General features: G+C 44.5%; 1 protein-coding gene across 3 annotated transcripts in view; it reads right to left on the bottom strand.

Annotated features, from left to right (window-relative positions):
- The window catches only part of WDFY4 (WDFY family member 4), a 249179-nt gene extending 230150 nt beyond the window's left edge, over nt 1-19029 (bottom strand). For 2 of the 3 annotated variants that reach the window (XM_036355974.1, XM_036355976.1), the window contains exon 1: nt 18909-19029. The gene's annotated coding sequence lies outside the window, so the exon portion shown is untranslated. Of the gene's footprint in view, nt 1-18383; nt 18687-18908 lie in introns of those variants that run through there. The other variant, XM_036355975.1, reaches the window with a different exon arrangement.
- Between the last annotated feature and the right edge of the window lie 1881 nt (nt 19030-20910).

Here is a 20910-nt window from a genome sequence, read left to right as displayed (position 1 = left end):
TGGGGAACATACACCCAGAATTACCAACTGAGGCCCAGCTGAGGAGACATACCAAGGAAGGACAGAAGCCACCTGGAGACCAGTAGGCAGGGCGAGGTGAGAGGGGCTGGCCCAGCTCCCAGGGCAGCAGGCCGAGAGTGAGGAGGGAGCTCCCGGCTACGGGAGGGTCTGTTCCCTCAGAGGATAGAGGCCTGGAACCCAGGCTGGCTCCACAGCCCAGAGCACCAGAGCCAAGCCCGCGGACCATGTAGCATCCAGCCGTGAAAAGCGGCAGGGCTGCTGGCCACAGTAGAGCCTGGAGCCCATAGACCAGGGGTGGGCAACCTTTTTGTGAGTGCGTGCCAAAACCAGCAAAATCTCTGACTCAAAATTCTTCTGAACCTTGAAGAAATAATAAAATTCATTCAAGCGACAAAAACACAGTATACGATGATGAAAAATACATTCATTTTTTAAGGTATACATGGACACTGATAGTCCGACAGAAAACTTGATGACTCCGTGTGATATTATCAGTGGGGCTTTTGCTGCTGCATCACTGATGACAGAGATTTTACATCAGGTTTATATTTCGTGACCTTCAGAGATATGCACAAGCTACTACTTTCATCCGTCAGGCTACTCCTGTTCCGAGACTTAACAAAATTCATCACGAGAACAAAGATTCACAAGCGTATGTGGGTGAAACCAAAACACTGGTCGGATGTAGGAAGGCAGGGAGAGTTAAGGCAGAGGCATAGAAATTGCTCTTCCCCTCTCTCGTCAATCCATGTCTATGGTCTTTAAGATAACTTGTTATGTAAAATTATTTATTTATCTAAGATGCACCTACACTGAATTTATCTGAAAAATAAAAAAGTCGATATTAAGAAAAAAATTGTAAGTGGAAGATTATAAGAGAGGGTTTCATGTGCCAGCTAAAGTTACTGGCGTGCCATGTTTGGCACGTGTGCCAGGGGTTGCCCACCCCTGCCATAGACTGTTGTTGTTTTCACCCCAACCACAGGAATTTTCATTTGCAGCTATTCACCAAGGCTTTGGTTCAGGGAGGGTGATGTGGACTCGAGGTGCCTAAAGAGAGGCTGGGGACGGCGGGGGAGGGGGGGCGGGGGAGGGCGCAGATGGCATTGGAGGGAAACATGGAAAATCAGCAGTTGGGATTCCTGCATTCAGTCATATACCCAAACCCAAACTGCCATTTTTCCTGAGAGGAGTTAGCCACTCACAGCAGTCACAGCTGTGGGAAAAGGAAAATCCCTACCCCAGACCAGGGGTCCTCAAACTACGGCCCACGGGCCACATGCAAATACAAATATTGTATTTGTTCCCGTTTTGTTTTTTTACTTCAAAATAAGATATGTGCAGTGTGCATAGGAATTTGTTCATAGTTTTTTTTTAAAATATAGTCTGGCCCTCCAACGGTCTGAGGGACAGTGAACTGGCCCCCTGTTTAAAAAGTTTGAGGACCCCTGCCCTAGGGGATCCAGCCTGCCCTGCCCTCAGGAGCCCTGCCTGCCACACTGTGTTTGCAAAGGAGAGAGCCACAGAGGCCAAGCCTATGGGTCGAGCATCAGTGACTGGATCAGTGCCACACTAAGTGAAATAAGCCATCCACCCCACTACCCTGGGCACCTGGCTGGCACTTTCCCCAAATGGGAGAGCTGATAGACACACCAGGTTTCCAGTGGGTCCCACTGGATTGCACACGAGGACCTCTGCCAGCGGAGCACAGAGTAAGATTCTGGGCCACTCGCAGAGGAGTAGCTCTGGGACAGGGAAGCATGCCCCCACCGTTCCCTGAGGTCTAAACAGCACCTCCCGTCACAGGGAACTTAGAGGTGTGGACTTCCACCTCCACCTAAAGCCCTTTCAGAAACAGATTTTTGAAATACTAAGATTGACAGCTAGCTGGCAAGCAAAGGCAGGTGGAGGTGGGGCCCGGGTAACCTGGGTAAGCTTACTGACCCAGCCCTGGGCCCCATGCTTTAGATGGCAGCTTGGCCTCTCCCTCGTGCAGCCAGACACACCCTGGCTCGCTTGAAGCTTCAAACAGGTTGCTGGAAGCCAAGGACAGTTTCTGACAGTGGTTAGCACCTAAGTACCTCCTGGGAAGCCCAGAATTGGCAGATAGTCAGCCACAGTTACTAGAAGAGCAGGATCCAAAGGGAGCTCCCAGGAGGCACTACACTCAGCTGAGACAAACGCCACTTCACTTTTTCTTTCTTTCTTTTCTCTTCACTTTCTTTTTCCTTTTTTATATATCTTCTTTATCTATCTGCTTTATTGATTTGTTATTATTTTAGTCTCTATTATTTCATTCATATGCCCAACTTTCCTTCCCCTTTCCTACTCAAGCTGTTTTCCCCACCTGCTTTCTCATCTCTTCTCCTTTTCTTATTTTGGGTCTATCTACTTTCTCCTCTATTTTCCCTTTCAATGTTTTTCTTCCTCTTTTACTTTAAACAATTTTTCTTCCCACATTTTCCTGTCCTTTATTCTAATTTTATTTATTTCATCTATGCTCCTTCATATTCCTTCCCCTCATTTGGCGGGGGAGGGAAGTCTTTTGTTTTCTCCTCATGCTTTCCTTTTTTTATTTTCTTCTATCATTCTTATTCTCTTTCCTCATTCTCTGTTGGTTGCTTTTGTTGTTGTTGTAGGGGTCTTGTGTATGTTTCTGTTTTGTTTTATTTCTGTCATGTTTTATGGTGCTGAGTTTTGTTCTGTCTGTCAGTACCTCCATAACAGCTTGAATGATGTCACTGGGTGTGAGCCTCATAGTCAACTAGCCTTAGAGGATATTCCATCCACAAACAGGAAAACAACACTCAAGATACAATTACAACAGAAGAACCCAAGTAACTCAAACAAGGGGCTTTCCTAGAGCACCAGGTTCTGGAGATATAAGAGATGCACCCCTGGGTCCTATTAAACACCCACTACATAAGATAACCCCTCAAAGACTGGGAGGCGTTGCAGTTTGATCTAATACAGTGATGGCGAACCGATGACATGCGTGTCAGAGGTGACACGCGAACTCATTTTTTTGGTTGATTTTTCTTTGTTAAATGGCATTTAAATATATAAAATAAATATCAAAAATATAAGTCTTTGTTTTACTATGGTTGCAAATATCAAAAAATTTCTATATGTGACACGGCACCAGAGTTAAGTTAGGGTTTTTCAAAATGCCGACACGCCGAGCTCAAAAGGTTCGCCATCACTGATCTAATACATAGAAACCAATACAAAGGGGTAGCAAAAATGGGGAGACAAAGAACAACTCCAAAATGAAAGAAGAGGATGAATTACCAGAAGAGGACTTAAATGAAATGGAAGCAAGAAATTTGTCAGGCAAAGAATTCAAAGTAATGGTTATAAGTGTGCTCAAACAACCTAGGGAGAACTATAAGCAATTAAATGAGAATTATAAGGAGCTAAATAAGAACCACATAAACATGAAAAAAGAGGTTGAAACAATGAATAAAAATCAAGTGGAAATGAAGTATGATGTAGCTGAAATAAAGAACACTTTGGAAGTACCCAAGAGTAGGCTATATGAAGCTGAGGATAAAATTGGTTAATTAGAAGACAAGGTAGAAAAAACACCCATTCAGGACAGCAATTGGAAAAGAAATATTTAAAGCAAAAGGAGAATCTAAGGGAGCTTAGGGAGAACATGAAATGTAACAATGTTCATGTCATAGGGGTACCAGAAGGAGAAGAATCCAAGCCAGGAGTAGAGAACCTATTTGAAGAAATAATTACAGAAAATTTTTCTAAATTCATGAAGGAAAAAGTCCCTCATATTCACAAAACACTAAGTCCCAATCAAGATAAACTTCAAAAGACCCATACCTAAGCACATCACAATTTAAATGGTAAGCATTAAAGACAAAGAAATAATCTTAAAGGCTGTAAGAGAGACCGAAAGTTACCTACAAGGGAGCTCCCATTAGACTGTCACCTGATTTCTCCAGAGAAACACTTCAGGCTAGAGGGAGTGGCATGAAGTATATAAAGTAATGAAAGCAAGGCACTGAACCCAAGACTACTCTACCCAGCAAGGCTATCTTCAAAATTGAAGTGAAATAAAGAGATTTGCAGACAAAAGAAGGCTAAAATAGTTTATTACCACAAAATCAGCACTGCAAGAAATGCTAAAGGCACTGTTGTAAGAAGAAAACCTAGAGAGAGAAGAACAGGTGCATAAAAAATAAAAATGGTAACAGATAATAACCTTAAATTAAAATGGCTTAAATGTTCAAATCAAAAGACATAGGTTAGCTGAATGGATAAGAAATCATGACCCTTATATATGCTGTTTACAAGAGACCCACCTCGGAACAAAAGACTCACACAAAATGAAAGTGAAGGGATGGGGGGAAATCTTTCAGGCAAATAAAAATGGGGGGAAAAACTGGGGTAACAATACTCATATCTGATTAAATAGACTTCAAAATGATGGCCATCACAAGAGACAATGAAAGCCACTTCATAATACTAAAGAGATCAATACAACAAGAGGCTATAACTCTGGTAAACATATATGCACCCAATGCAGGAACACCTAAATAAGTAAAAAAAAAAAAAAACTTCTGGAGAGATTGAGAGTAATACAATCATATTATAGGACTTTATCATCCCCCACTGACTTCACTGGATAGTTATTATAGAAAAACACACACACACACACACACACACACACACACACACACATAAGGAAACAAAGATCCTAAACAATGCATTGGATCAGGTGGAATTAATTGACATATACAGAACATTTCACCCCAAAGCTACAGAATATACATTCTTCTCAAATGCACATGGGTCATTCTCAAAGATAGACCATGTATTAGGACACAAACTAAGTTTCTACAAGTTCAAGAAGATTGAAATCATATCAAGTATCTTCTTTGGTTGCAATGGCATGAAATTAGAAATCAACTCCAATAAAAATACTCAAAAACATTCAAACATATGGAAGCTAAATAACATGTTATCAAACAATTAATGGGTTACCAAAGAGATCAAGGAAGACATAAAAAAAACTTCCTGAAAACAAATAAAAATGAACACCCAAAAACCCAAAATCTATGGGACACAGTGAAAGTAGTCCTGAGAGGGAAGTTCATAGCATTACAGGCCTACCTTAAAAAAAATAAATAAATAAGACAATCTTCTGATAAACTATCTAACCTAAACTTAAAGAATTAGAAAGAGAACAATAAGAAAAGCCAGAGTAAGTAGAAGGAAGGAAATAAAAAGATCAGAGCAGAAATAAATGACATAGAGACAAAAAAAATCAATGAAACCAAAAGCTGGTTATTTGAAAAGATAATTAAGATTAATGAACCTTTAGCCAGACTCATCAAGAAACAAAGAGAGAGGACCCAAATAAACAAAATTAGAAATGACCCCAAAGAAATACAAAGTATCATAAAAAATAATGAACAACTATTCCAAAATGTTGGACAACCTGGATGAAATAGACATATTCCTAGAAAAATACAGTCTTGCAAATACAGTCTTCAGGAAGAATCAGAAAAGCTGAGTAGGCCAATAACAACTAATGAAATTGAAGCAGTAAACAAAAATCTCACAGGAAACAAAAGCCCTATTCCAGATGGTTTCACAGGGGAGTTTTACCAAACTTTCAAAGAACTTACATCTATCCTCTTCAAACTGTTCCAAAAAATTTAAGAGAAAGGTACACTTCCAAGCTCTTTTTCCAAGGCCCACATTAGCCTTGTTCCAAAATCAGATAAAGACACTACAAAGAAAGAGAATTCCAGGCCAATATCCCTGATGAACATAGATGCTAAAATTCTCAACAAAATTTTAGCAAGTTGGATTCAGAAATACCTTAAAAATAGTATAACCAAGTAGGATTTATCCCAGGGATGCAAGGCTGGTAGAATATTTGCAAATCATTAAATGTGATGCATCACATAGATAAATTGGAAAACATAAATCATATAACCATATCAATTGATGCAGAAAAAGCATTAGACAAATCCAACACGGTTTTTTGATAAAAACTCTCAGCAAAGTGGTAATAGAGATATCAAACCTCAACATAATATAGGCCATATATAACAGACCTTCAGCCAATATCATACTCTATGGGCAAAACTAAAACTTTGTCCCAAGAACAGCAACAAGGAATAAGACAAGGATGTTTGCTTTCACCACTCTGTTCAATATACTACTGGAAGTCCTAGACACAGTGATCAGACAAGAAAGAAAAATTAAAAGCATCCAAATTGGAAAGAAGGAAGTAAAATTGTCCTTATTCACAGATGACATGATATTATACACAGAAAACCCTAAATATTCCATCAAGAAACTACTAGATTTAATAAATAAATTTGGCAATGTAGCAGGATACAAAATTAATATCCAAACATCTATGTCATTTTTATACACTAATAATGAACTCTCAGAAAGAGAAACTAAAAAAACAACCCCATTTACCATTGCAACAAAAAAATTTAAGATACATAGGAATAAACTTAACCAAGGAGGTAAAAGACCTGTACTCAGAAAACTACAGGACACTGAAAAAAGAGATAGAGGAAGATATAAATGAGTGGAACAATATACCATGTTCATGGATTGGTAGAATCAACATTATTAAAATGTCCATACTACCCAAGGCAATCAACAGATCCAATGCAATCACGATTTAAATATCAATGGCATATTTCACAGATCTAGAACAAATACTCCAAAATTTTATATAGAACCAAAAAAAGACCCCAAAGAGCCACATCAATCTTGAGAAAGAAGAACAAAGTTCGAGGGGTTACAATACCATATATGAAGTTATACTATGAAGCCACTGTAATCAAAACAGCCTGTTACTGGCACAAGAACAGGCATATAGATCAATGGAACAGAACAGAGACCCCAGAAATTGACCCAAGCCATTACAGTCAATTAATATTTGACAAAGGAGGCAAGAGCATACAATGGAGTAAAGACAGTCTCTATAATAAATAGTGTTGGAGAAAATGGACAAGGACATGCAAAAAAAAACCAAAAAAACGAGACTAGACCACCAACTAACACCATACACAAGAATAAATTAAAATGGATAAAAGACTTAAATGTAAGTCGGGAAAACATAAAAATCTTAGAAGAAACCATAGGCGGCAAAATTTCATATATCTCTCACAGCAATATATTTGTCGATACATCTCCTAGGAAAGAGAAACTAAGTAGAACATAAGTGAATGAGACTACATCAAAATAAAAGGCTTTTGCACAGCAAAAGAAACCATCACCAAAATGAAAAGGGAGCCCACTGCATGGGATAACATATTTGCCAGTGGTACATCTGATTAGGGGTAAATTTCCAAAATATATGCTCTGTGTCCACACCTGGGTTAGCTCTGGGCAGAGAGGACATAGTATGGAAGGGGAGACACAAGTGAGATGCAACAAGACCAGAGGAAACAGGAGGTGGAAGTGCTTGGGCAACATGAACCCCAAGAATGTATAGAAAGCAGCCAAGAGCATCGAATCCCTGTAGGACAAGCCCCAGGAGCACAGTCACACTGTATGCAAAGGGAGGAGCACCAGTAAACTCGGAGACTAATGGGAAGGGCATGCTAGTTGAGCTTTCCACTTGAGGAAAGCGTTGGCAGAGGTCATGCTCTGAGACCTGCCTGTGGCAGGCCCTGCTGGGGTGGCAGCCAGCCTTCAGGCATCACTGCAGGCCAATAGGCAGACCTTCAGCCTCCAGCCTGCCTCTGGGGAAGGAGTTCCTGAAGGCAGTGGACTGGAAACTTGTGTCAGTCTTGCCTGAAGAGATTATTAAAACCATATTTCTGGAATCCGTGCCAGAATTTCTGATTCAGTGGGTCTGGATAAGAATGTGTATCTCTAACAAGATTCCAGGTGATACCAAAGAGCTGGTCCAAACACCACACCTGGAGGACCACCAGGGGCCACACCTGGAGGACCATAAAGGAACATGCCTTCAAAAAACCACAAGCCACACCTTGGGGACTACCTGGGGCCACACGTGGGAGGCCACCAGTGATCAGCCCCCTGAATATCACCAGGGGCCACACCTTGAGGACCACGCCCAAGAGGATGCCTCAGAGCGGGCATGGGAATCAGAAATGTCTTGTCATCTAGTTGTATCTTGCATTGCTGCAAGCCCTGAGCAGAAGTGCTGTTCTCAAGAGCTAGGCTCCAGGGCAAGAACAAGAACACATGCAGGGGCTGCACAGCAGGGCAGGCAGGACAACCATAGCCCTGCAGACGTGGGCAGGGGCAGCAGGGGGGTGGTCAGTACCAAAGGTGCCCTGAGGGCTCTGAAGCACGGGTCTGCGATGAGAACCAGGGCTTGGCCAGAAATCACCTTTATGTTGCCCCAAACCCACTCAGTTAGGAAGTGTCCCCACCCCCTGCATTTAAGAACCCCAGAGCCCAGGGCCCTACATCCTCCTGACATGACTCGAGAGAGAAAGAGACAGCGCAGGTGTTTTCCAGAAGTTCAGGAATTCCCCTGAAGACTAAGATGGGACTCCAATTGTCAGGAACCGTGACCCTCAAGACTTCCTTTTTCAGATTCCAGCCCATGCACTCCTGGCCAGCACACACCTCTGTGGTTTTTGCAACATTTACAGAATGTAGGAACTCATGGTGGCCTGCGGAAGGGACGCAGTTTTGTATCTCGGTATGTGTACCAACTTCCACATTCCCGAACACTCTCAGGGAGCAGTTCCCCTGGGCACACCCTTGAAGCTTAGCTGCAACTGTGCTACCCTCTCAGCATTGGGACACGGGCCTGTGACCGCACAGGTAACAAGCTCAGCCCCATAATTGGGAGCCTCTCCAATGCGGGAGCTAGCCCATAGCTGTCTCCAGTGAGGAAATGCTGCTTCGGTAGAACGGCCATAACCACTATGTGCAGTGTATCATTGTCTAACTGCTATACTGTACCCCTGATTTAATACAAAATAATATTCTATGTCAACTGTAATAAAAATTTTAATTTAATCAAGAATACCATCAATGTTCTCTAATCTTAGAAAATGTATATGGTAGACATCATTAGTCCCATTATAGAGATGAGAAAAGTAAGACTCAAAGAAAATGAGATTCAGAGAAAATAAGTAATTTATCTGAAATCAAACTGCTAATAAGCCTCAGGATTAAAGTCAAACCCAGACTTTTCTGACTCCGAAGCTCCTCACCCCTTCACAACCCCTGCTCAGCTTGACACAAATCCTCCGGGGAAGAGCAGAGACCCCAGTGCCACCAGGCTGCTTTGTTAGTCTGGGCACAAGGCAGGCATCAGCTGGCCGGTCCCTCCCTGGGCTGACACCTGCAGCCCGCCAGGCCAGCGCCAGTCACCCGCCCTCCAGGCTTCTCGCCCTCCAACCCGGAACCACCAGGAATCTGCAGCACCTTTATACTTCCCAGGCACTGGGTAAGGTGAGCGATGAAAAGATTTCCGGGATTGGTTAGTTGACACAATCCTCCTGTTTGGCTTATTAAATTTTAAGTGTGATTTGGTCAGAAAACATGCACAAAGGTCACTAAATTTTCAACTGTATCTGGAAGAATGCATTCCTGGTATGTAAGGAATTAAGCATCTCTTAAGTCTCATGGAATTAATTATTAAATTAAAGAATAATTATCAATTCTCGCAGATCAAAGAACACATACTGAAATGAGCACAGACCACCTATGTCCCACAGAGAGCTAGCAGCTGTGGGGGGCTCCCTGCTGTCCAGAAGAGCTAGGTCCGGGAAACTCTGCTTTTGGGGTAGTGAGAAAAAGACACTTTCAGGTGCAACTTTGCAGGCGATGCTTGTTCACAAAAGTGCAGAGCGAGGGAAGTGCTGGCAGCAGGGCCAGCGCAGCAGCCCCTGGGCCAACTCCCGGCCTCTCCGTGACTCAGACCCACCTGTAACCTGAGGCTCCTTAGGATCTGTCCACCAATGAGGGCTACTTGTCATATTAGACTCGTGTTCAGAGCCTCCATGAGACCTGGGCATCTGTTCAACCGGAATGAGTCTCCTACAGGCTGGCAAAGTCTCAATGTGTCAGGAATATTTTCAGCCCAGACCTAATTCTTCCACATGCCCAGGAGATGGGACCATGCACCCAAGGGCACCACCAAAAAGCCAAGCAACCTCAGAATTCTGCAGCAGGGAGTGAGCCGGGGGGCCTGGGCCCCTGCCATCCCTGGGGCTGCCCTCGCCCCCTCATCCCCCGCCACTGTTTCTCCATCTCTCAGCCTTGCTGGGCAGGCTGCTCTACCCAGGCCACTGCCCCCTCCCCACCCACATGGACTTGGAAGCATCTGTCACTCCCTTCCCTGCTCCAGTGTCTTCTAGCCATGGCCCCCTGTTCTCTAGGAGCATTCCCAGTGGGGGCCCTGGATGACCTACCCCCACCCTTGCCTAATTTCCCATGCACCCCCAGTGAGGTCACGCTCTGACCCTTGGCCTTTACTCAGTGGCCCTGCTTGAGATACCCCTCCTGCGACTCCACACGTCTAAATCCTGCTGCCTTCAAAACACAGCTCCCTGCCTCCCGGCACAGGCTTCCCTGATGCCCCACCAAAACAGCCAGCTCCTCTCTCCAGCTCTGACTCCCGACTCCCGCACCACCGGCCAGCTGTGATTAGAAAGCAGCCACCACCAGCTCATGCCAGCCCTTTGCAGTTTGCAAAGCTGCATCCACGAGTGATCTCATGGTAATTCCACCGGGTGCACGGGGTTCCCAACATCCCCGATCATCCCTTCAGGGGCGAGATGCCTGGGAGTGAGTCACTTGTGGGGTTAGGCAGAGTGAAAGTGAGTGTCATTCCCAAAGGCATCAATTTCCCAGCACCCCCTGCCTAGGCTGGCAGTCCTCACTCACTCCTACACATCTCCTGACTCAGGACTGTGCTTTCTCACTCCTGCCGCAGCTCTGCGTTGTGATGGATCATAAAATGCCGCACCCTGTTAATAAATGGAGGGGGGGTGGATCATTACATTAAACACATGTCAAAAATAGGACTATTCTGACACTTTAAATTGTGTGAGGAAAAAAGTATTTCTTGGAATGAAGGCGATGTTTTAAAGGGGCGCTTGTGAGGGGATCCCTTCCTGGCAAACGAAGCAGTAGAGAGACTGAGGGTGACTGCCTCTCTCCCCTCTGGTCCCAAGACGAAGTGCGGCCCCAATTCCGTTCCCCCGGTTTGTGCCGTTTACATATCGAAAGGTCTCCTGGCGACCCTGTGGGACGGAAAAGCAGATAAGCTGGGGCTCTGGGCTTTCGGGTTGGTTTGGATTTTTCTTTTAAATACCTGATTCTCAGCTCCTGCTCTCTCCGCACTCCTGAGCCTGTGGCTGCAGCTGCTGCACTTGCGCCGACGCCCAGCACGGGTGGGACATGCACCTGGAGCTGCAGGCCTGGTCACTCCTTCTGCCCAGCGACTGCATCTCCCTCCGGGTCACTGCCCCCTTACACCTGTCTCCCAGCCGCTCAGGAGGCCAGGGGTAGCCTGGCGCTACCTCGGAATGCTCTGACCGACTACGCAACCCAGCTTCTTCATGGGAACATGTCTTTCCTGCTCTGCATCTCTCCTACATTCTGTGCGTACCCTTTAAAAAAAATCTTTATTGTTCAGATTATTACAGTTGTTCCTCTTTTTTTCCCCCATAGCTCCCCTCCACCCAGTTCCCACTCCACCCTTTGCCCTTACTGCCCCGCCCCCGTCCTCCTCCATAGGTGTACGATTTTTGTCCAGTCTTCCCACACCCCCACACCCATTTCCCCCTGAGAATTGTCAGTCCACTCCCTTTTCATGCCCCTGGTTCTATTATATTCACCAGTTTATTCTGTTCATCAGATTTTTTATTCATTTGATTTTTAGATTCACTTGTTGATAGATATGTATTTGTTGTTCATAACTTTTATCTTTACCTTTTTCTTCTTCCTCTTCTTCTTAAAGGATACCTTTCAGCATTTCATATAATACTGGTTTGGTGTTGATGAACTTCTTTAGCTTTTTCTTATCTTTGAAGCTCTTTATCTGACCTTCAATTCTGAATGATAGCTTTGCTGGGTAAAGTAATCTTGGTTGTAGGTTCTTGCTATTCATCACTTTGAATATATCTTGCCACTCCCTTCTGTCCTGCAAAGTTTCTGTTGAGAAATCAGCTGACAATCATATGGGTACTCCCTTGTAGGTAACTAACTGTTTTTCTCTTGCTTCTTTTAATATTCTCTCTTTGTCTTTTACTCTTGGCATTTTAATTATGTTGTGTCTTGGTGTGGTCCTCTTTGGATTTCTTTTGTGTGGGGTTCTCTGCGCTTCCTGGACTTGTAACTCTATTTCTCCTCAGATCCATAAGGGACACACTCAGGGGGCAGACTCAGTAAGCACCAAAGCCCCACTGAAGCAAGTCTTGCCCCAGAAGGGTGTCTCCAGCACAGAAGTTCTCCCACCATAGACACAGCTGATTCTCACAGCCAGTTGGCTTGGAGGTCGATTCCTCCCAGTGATACCAACTACAATCAAGGCTTAACTACAACAAGACTGTGCACACAGCCCATAAAGGGGTGCACCAAGAGTGTCCACCTCAGGTAATTGGGGAGGCTGAGCAACTGGGCCCTATAGGACATCTAGCACAGAAGGCCACTCTATCAACACAGGGAAGCAGCCAAAATGCGGAGAGAAAGAAACAGGTCACAAATGACAGAAATGGAGGAAAGCAAACTACTGGATATAGGGTTCAAAGCCACAGTTATAAGGTTTTTTCAAGAATTTTCTAGAAACCAGCAATAAATTTAGTAAGACCCTCAATAAGTCTAGTGAGACCCTCAAGGATATGAAAAAGGACCAACTAGAAATTAAGCATACACTGACTGAAATGAAGAATATTATACAGAGATCCAATAGCAGACTAGAGGATTGCAAGAATCAAGTCAAATATTTGAAGTACAAAGAAGTAAAAAACACCCAACTGGAAAAACAAAAAGAAAAAAGAATCCAAAAATATGAAGATAGTGTAAGGAGCCTCTGGGACAACTTCAAGCTTACCAACATCCGAATTATGGGGGTGCCAGAAGAAGAGAGAGAGCAAGATATTGAAAACCTATTTGAAGAAATAATGACAGAAAACTTCCCCTATCTGTGCATACCTTTTGAAAAGTTGATACTGGAGTGCTACATGGGCAATTTTATCAGCGTATTGAAAACACAAAAATCAAAAAGTATCCCTTCTTTGCATACCACTTTTCACATCCAACATATTTCACTTATAATTGATATATAAACAGTTGATTATGTCATAAAGATATTCTATGTCGCCATTTTCCTTAAATTACCAGATTGCATGACCATCAGGCATCCTGTTGGTCTGACATAACTGATTTGACCTGGTAACGATGCTGCAGTGTCTCCACCGCTCTGCGGGCAATGCTGGGGGAAGGTCCCGCTCAATCCCTGAGTTCCCTGTGAATCATCTTCCAAGATGAATTCTCAAAAGAAAGATGAATCATTGGCCAAAAGGGCAGTTTCACACTTGAGCCAAACATTGGCTCTTGCTGCCCAGAAGTGTTTCCTCAGCACGTTGGTGGGAGTGTTGCCAACTGCAAAGTGCAGGCTTTCATAGCAGGTGGAACTCAGCTGAGTCACTGTCTGTGGGTGAAGGACCTTGCCTCTCTGAGCCTCCATGATCTTGCCTGGAAAATGGGAGTAATACACTGATCTCATTGTGACATTAAATGAGCTTGCAAATAGCAGTGCCCTACCCAGTGCCTGGCTTGTTACAGGGACTAAATCCATTCTTCTTGCCTTCCATATTTTCTTCCTCCTTGAAATTATTTGAGACATAAGGCCTTTCACTTCTCTACCTTCCTGTCCTTGAACTGTGTTCCCCACAAAAGCCTCTGCCCATGAAGCAAGACCTCTTCCTCTGAAGGGTGCTGCCCAACACAACGAGAAAGCCAGACACAGATTCAACCACATGAGTAATTGTAAATGTTTTGGTAGCCATATTTAAAAAGTAAAAATAGCCCTGGCCGCTGTGGCTCAGTTGGTTGGAGTGCCATCTAGTAACACAAAAGGGTAGCTGGTTCGATTCTTCGGTCAGCACACATATCCGGGTTGCAGGTTTGATCCCTGGTGGGGGCACGTTTAGGAGGCAACCTAGAGACATCTCTCTCTCTCTTCCCCTTCGTCTCTCTAAAATCAATAAAATATTTAAAAATGATTTTTCAAAGTTAAAATTAATATATTAAATTAATTATACCTGTTTTAAAATATATTTTAAAATATGTTATTGAACCCAATATACCCAAAATGCTATCTTTTCAATATGCAATCAATATTGTAAGTACTAATGAGATATTTCACATTTCTTTTTACTGTTTGTTTGTAATATTTTTGAAACCTGATGTACATTTTACACTTAGAGCTCATCTCAGTTCAGACTGCTCACATTTGAGGTTGGGCCACAGGCTGCTACATTGGGCAGCCCAGGTCTAGACTTAGAGGCTTAGACTTTTAACAGCTTCAGATGGGACCATAAGCCAAGGATTGGGACGTTGCCTAGAGACATCATTTCAGATGCAAAGTACAGGAGCATTTTGAGGTTTGCAGCACTTGGAGGGAGATAAATGCAAGGCCCTAGTTGTAAGAAAAATGAGGGGCAGCTCTATGGTCTGGCTCCAGGGACTCTGATGAGCCCGTCTTCCTCCCTTCCCTACTGCACAAGATCTCTCCCCGCTCTCCCCAGATGGCCGAGCTGCCTTGCTTTTCTACCATGAAGGTCCCTGGGGGCATAAGGAGCCCAGATTCCTTTCTCCACTTCATGTCTAATAGGTAGCACCACCTTTGTGTGCTCAAACCTATATTCTGGAATAACCACCACCTGGCACATATGCTCCTTCTGCCCTTGAACTAGCTCAGTAAGTGACAACACCACTCTCTCTCTCCCTCTAATCATCTTAGCTTCTCTCTCCCACGTCCTACATTTAAAACATCATCAAATCTGATTCTTAGACAGTATCTGGACTCTCACCACTCGGACCGGTCTCAGTGTCTCCATTACTGTCACTTGGGGCAAGCCACCATCACCTCTAGCCAAGATCTATGTTACAGCTGAAGACGTTACGGCGGCCTCTTAACTGGTAGTCTTGCTTCTCCCTTTGCTCCCCGTAGAAGAGCTGAAATGATTCTTTTTTAAAATGCAAGTATAACTCGCCAAGAGTAAAAAAATACTTTAATGACAATTGAAATTATTTAAAAATATACACTACTTAGTAATAAATCTAGGCCACATAGACACTACTTTTATGAAGAAAATTATTAAATTTTATTTGAAGAAAACCTAAATAAGTGAGGAGATAAACCATGTTCATAAATTGGAGGAGTCATTCTCTCCAAATTATATTTCCAATCAAATCTGAACATAGGGTTTTTTGTTGTTGAACCTAAAAAGCTGATTCTAAAATTCATATGAAGGAAGAAAGTGTCAAGAATGTCAAGACAGAATGGAAGAAGGAAAAAAAGAGAGGGGACTTTCCCAAATATCAAATTTCATTATAAGCCTACTAGAGGCCCGGTGTATGAATTCGTTCATGGGTGGGGCTCCTCAGGGTGGCCTGCGGAGATCAGGGCCCAGCTCCTGCCCCAGCCTCGCAGCCCCACAGCCCTGCAGTCCCACCTGGCGCCCCGTCTTGGCTTGGCACCACCCCCTCACCTGCTCCACCTTCCTGCCTCCTGGGCAATCAATCAGGGCCAGGCCCCCAGCCCAACTCCCTCAGCACCTGAGAGCCAGGTGGGGCCCCTGTCCCCCTCCCCCTACCTCCGCTGCTGATCACCATCTGTGGGGCAATCAGGCCCCCACTCAGACCCACTTTGGCCTGGCGCCGCCTGCTCACCTGCTCCACCATCCCACCGCTGTCCCACTCTCATTGGGGCTCATTGGGGCCAACAGCGCCTCCACTGCAGCCCGCTGCCTGCCATGTTCTGCGCCTCCCCCTGGTGGTCAGTGCATGTCATAGCGAGTGGTCGAACTCCCAGTCAAACAATTTGCATATTAGGCTTTTATTATATAGGATAATTAATATAATGTAGTGCTGGCAAAGGGATAAACAAATTGACAGAATAGAGACACAGACCTAAATATACATGACACCTTGATTTACAACAGAACTGTTTAAAGCAGCGAGTAAAGAATGGCTTTTTAATAAACAGAGTGAAGACTCTTGGTTATCCACAGGAAAAACAAAATGAAATGGAATGTTCCCCATATCACACCACACAGAAAACATACTTCCAGGTGCAACTAAAGACTTACATGTGGACATCAAAATTATTTTAAAAATTATTAAATAATGTGAGAGAATACTTTTGTAAGTTTATAGTGAAGAATTTCAAGTAAGTATGTATCATAAAAAACATATGGATAAATCAAGCTTGTTTAAAATTAAGGTATTTGGTCATTAATATAAATCACAAAGAATATACGGATACAAGGCACAAACAAGAGAAAAGTATTTCAACATACATAAATGATAAAGGATTAATATCCAAATATGGATTGAATTACAGTAAATCAATAGGCTAAAAGACAGGTGACCTCCATAGAGAAATGGGCCAAAAATCTGAACCAAAGAAAGGAACACAGAATGACCAATAAACATATAAAAAGATGCCCAACCTTAGTAATTGAGGAAATGTAAATTTAAACATAGTTTGATAGTCTCTTTTTCACTGGATTGGCAAAAAATAGAAACTCTAACAACATCAAGAGTTGGTGAAGATGTGGAGCAATGAAAACTTTTACACATTGCTGATGGGTGGAGAAATGACACATGATGCTGAAGATACAGGCACCCTATGACCTACCAGTTGCACTTCAGAGCATAGATGCAAGGGAGGTCTGCACACATGCTAGGAGAAGCCTAGCAGCACCTACAAGTGCTAGAGCCCCTAGCAGCTCATAATAGGAAAAACAAAAGCCTAGATATAGCCAACTGCCCATCAGTGGCGACTTGGAGAAGTATACTGAGATTTATTCCTGCATAACAGAATACTATACGGCATGAACATGAATGAATTAGAGGCTCATACAACAATATGAAGGAATTTCAGAAACATAATTTTGAGTAAATTAAGCGAGTCTTAAACAAATATTTAATTCCACCCTAGCCAGTGTGGCTCAGTTGGTAGGAGGTGTTGTCCCATGCACCAAAAGGTCTCGGGTTTGATTCCCATCAGGGCACATACCTAGGTTGTGGTTTCAACCCCTGGCCCTAATCAGGGCACATGCAGGAGGCAACCTATCAATGTTTGTTTGTTTTTTGTTTCTCTCTCTCTCTCTCTCTCTCTCTCTCTCTCTCTCTCTCTCTCTCTCTCTCGTTCTTTCTCTCACTCCCTTCCCCTCACTTTAAACATCAATGAAAATGTCCTCGGTTGAGTATTGAAAAAAAAAAAAGAATATTTAATTGCTATTACAAGGTTCAAAAACCTGTAAAACTAGATAACATGTTTAGCGATTTAAATGTACGAAGTAAATCTATAAAGAAAATCCAGGGAACAATAAGCCCCGAATTTAGGACAGTCATTTCCTGTGAGGAGAGGGGGAGAAGGACAAGCACACAAGGACGTCGAAGATGCTGAGATTCTAAGAACACACTCAGGCGGCAGCACTCAGGCCCACATCCTGCTACTCCTCAGACCTATGCACTTTCTCCAATTTTCTTTTCTCTCTCGTCAACATTTAAACACGTCCCAAGTCAGGAGGTACAACCAAGTCCTCTCTCTGGACAGGGAGGCCCGCCCCTGGCCAGTCATCTACATGACTCTCCACCACGCTGGCCTCCAGCGGGCCTCCACCCTGCACCTGGGCCTTCTCCATCCCCTGCCAAGATGGCTTTTCAGACACCCGCAGGGCTCAGGCCCCTTTCCTCAGGCCTCCACCAGAAGGCACATCCTCCCCAGCCTCCTGACCCCCACCCTCACCTGCTGCCCTCCATCCCACTTCAGCCCATGCACCCAGCGCCACTGGCCCCGTCACTGACCCTGTTGCCTTTAACAGTGTCTGGCAGAAATTGGTTTTTAATAAATATTTGTTGAAAAATTAAATGGACAGCTATTCAGAAAATCACACTAAAATTAAAGTGCTCCGTGGAAAGGGTTATACATGGCATCCTTAGTAACTGGATTAGCTCGTCACTTCAGAGAGCTTGGGACAAGGACTGTCTCAGAGCTCACCAAGGTGGGCTTCAGGGAGAGGAGGAGAGCCAGTTCTCAGTGAGCAGGAGGCCTGCTTATTCAGAAAATGTTGGCATTTCTAGGGTTTAATGTGCTGACTCAGGTGAGGAAAGAGAGACCCAAAGAGGCGCCTACTTACCAGACCCCCGGGAATGACCACAGGGCCAGGACAGAGCCAGCTCTCTTGGGGACCAGTCTGAAGTGGCCCCCACTGTCAGCACCCTTCAGAGGCCTACTCGCGGCTGGGCAAGGAGGCTCAGCCAGCTGGCCTCTCTATCCTGGGCAGTTGGCACAGACAGGCCCAGGCCCAGCTCCCAGGTGTGGCTGGTCTTCCTCGGCAGCAGGAGCAGAAAGGGCCTGCCCTGGAGGAGGGGGGCAATGGGGCTGGAGCCAGGCCTGTTTCAGCAAACTGTCGGGACAGTAGCAAACACCCCAGCAGAGCCAGGCATCAGAGAGGCCTGACCACACGCGCCGCCCACCCTGCATAAACTTCCGGTTCATCAGCTTACCTCCTCTCCCTCATCCACAAACCCAGGTCGGCTCGGTGGTCATGTGCACTCATGCTCAGCCTTGCAGGAGGTGGCAGGAGGCACCACCCTCACAGACAGAACCCCCATGCCCACCTCTGTATTGGCCTGGCATTGTCAAGAGCAAGGTAACCTACCCAGAGGTGCGTCGGTCAGGGCCTGCAGACCTCAGATGGCATGGGTGCCCCCCGAGGCAATCGCCAGCCCCCAGGCTTGAGGGAAGAGTGCCTGGCCCGGCATCGTCAGCTTACAACAGCCTTTCACTATGAATCACTTGAGCTAGGTCCTTGCTCATTTCCTGGAGAAAGAGGAAGTGGAGAGTCCACAGATGCCTGATTCTGCCCACTCCCCAGCCATCAACAAAGCTGCCTGAATTCTGGCGGGTGGCTTGGCCCTGAAGAAGGGCCCTTGGGGCAGTAGCTCAGTGGACAGGCAATGCCGGGTGGGGCCAAGGACAGAGGAAAAGCTTGTGAAGGTGGACAAAGACTTCAGGTCAGGGCTGTCAGGCCGGCCTTCCCTTTTCCTCAGCCCCTCCTCTCTTCTGAGGCTCCAGGAAAATGAGAATAACGATGGTGTTTAGGTGAATTTAACTAGAGGTGTGTCTACAGTACATCCCTGGACATTGCATGGGCTCGTCAGCCCCATTTTGCCAGCCCAGAGAGAGCTTTACACTGGCAGCCCTTTCTCCATCCTTAGACCTAACTGTACAGCTATCAGGGAGTCTCTGAAGTCAAGTAGCCAACCATGCGTAACACTAAGTAATGATGAAAGAGAGTTTCGGTCACAGGATGAAGTTCTCGGAAGCTCAGTGTCAATACTCCTGTTCCTTTGGGTTTATTAGGTTGAAACATTCCATATCCCTCCATAACATCACCCATGCAGGACCAGCCAGCATGTCCACTCACACACAATACCTCCCTGGGCCAATGCGCAGGGCCAGTTGTTGGCACGATTGCCTGGCCCTTAACACTAGCTCCTCGCCTGCTTCTAGCTCACCATGAACTGAGCATTATGGGTAACTCTCAGTGAAAGGCAACCTCACCTCTTATGGGAGGCAAGAAAGCCTGAGATTGGTTCAAAGATACAAACATTTATAATGAAACTTCAACTCTCACCAATGAAAACTTGCCAGTAAGTGGAAGCCAGAATGGGAGTCCTGTCCAGCTTAAGATTTAGACCACACGCTCATGCTGGCTCCATGGGCATTCCTCAACAGGAGTCAGAGGTTCCAGCATCTCTGCTCAAGTTTTCATTTCTCATTCCACTGTCCATGGGTAGAAAGAGAGTGAGAATGGAAGGTGGGAGGGTGCCCAGCACAGCAGGGCACTACAGATCATCCTGAGACATGCAATGAGTGAGTGCATAAGCACAAGTATTACCTTGCCAAGCCAGAATGGGCTCCAGTATTTTTAAAGCAACAAGTTGAAAGCCATGGTTATACTATTTCAAGATCCACTGTCCTATAGTGTGTACCATTATGGGGGAAATATCAATTATATTGGCAGTTGGTACAAGATCATTCCCTAGAAAGATACGTACTTTTGTTGACTAAAGATAATAGGTCAGTAGAGGCTGGAATCTTCGGTTGAAATTCTCGCTACTAGAGTGGGGCCTTGACTTACGAGTGTCCCGACTAACGAGTTTTTTGAGATACCAGCTGTCTCTCGGCAGATTTTTTGCATTGAGTTGACAGAGTAATTTGAGTTAACGAGCTCCTTAACGAGCTCGGTCTTGGAACGAATTAAACTTGTAAGTCAAGGCCCCACTGTACATCAATTAAGACAATTAACATCTTTTAGTTTGTTTCTTATCTGTGGAACGGAACTAATACGATGTAAGGAACAAATCAAGCAGCATTTTCAAGAGGATTTTTAAACACTAAAAAGGTCTATACAAATGTGAGTTATCACTGAGAGAGTTACCCATGCTAAGACATTGAAGCAGCCAGGCAACTATGAATTGCTCATACACATGTGTATTTTTGTTGAGCAGAAATGTGAGATTCTGTGATTTTTTTTAAATACCCAAAAATAACAATTATACTTCTGCTTCTAGTTATGATAGGGCCTAACCTCCCACTGAAAGCAACTCTAAAAAACAACAAATACATGAGACAACTATTTTCGGGATTTTATGTCA

Source organism: Myotis myotis, unplaced genomic scaffold, assembly GCF_014108235.1.
Source record: "Myotis myotis isolate mMyoMyo1 unplaced genomic scaffold, mMyoMyo1.p scaffold_m19_p_24, whole genome shotgun sequence".
Lineage (NCBI taxonomy): Eukaryota > Metazoa > Chordata > Mammalia > Chiroptera > Vespertilionidae > Myotis > Myotis myotis.
Note: the sequence above shows the minus strand (reverse complement) of the source record. Positions and strands in the feature narration are given on the sequence as shown.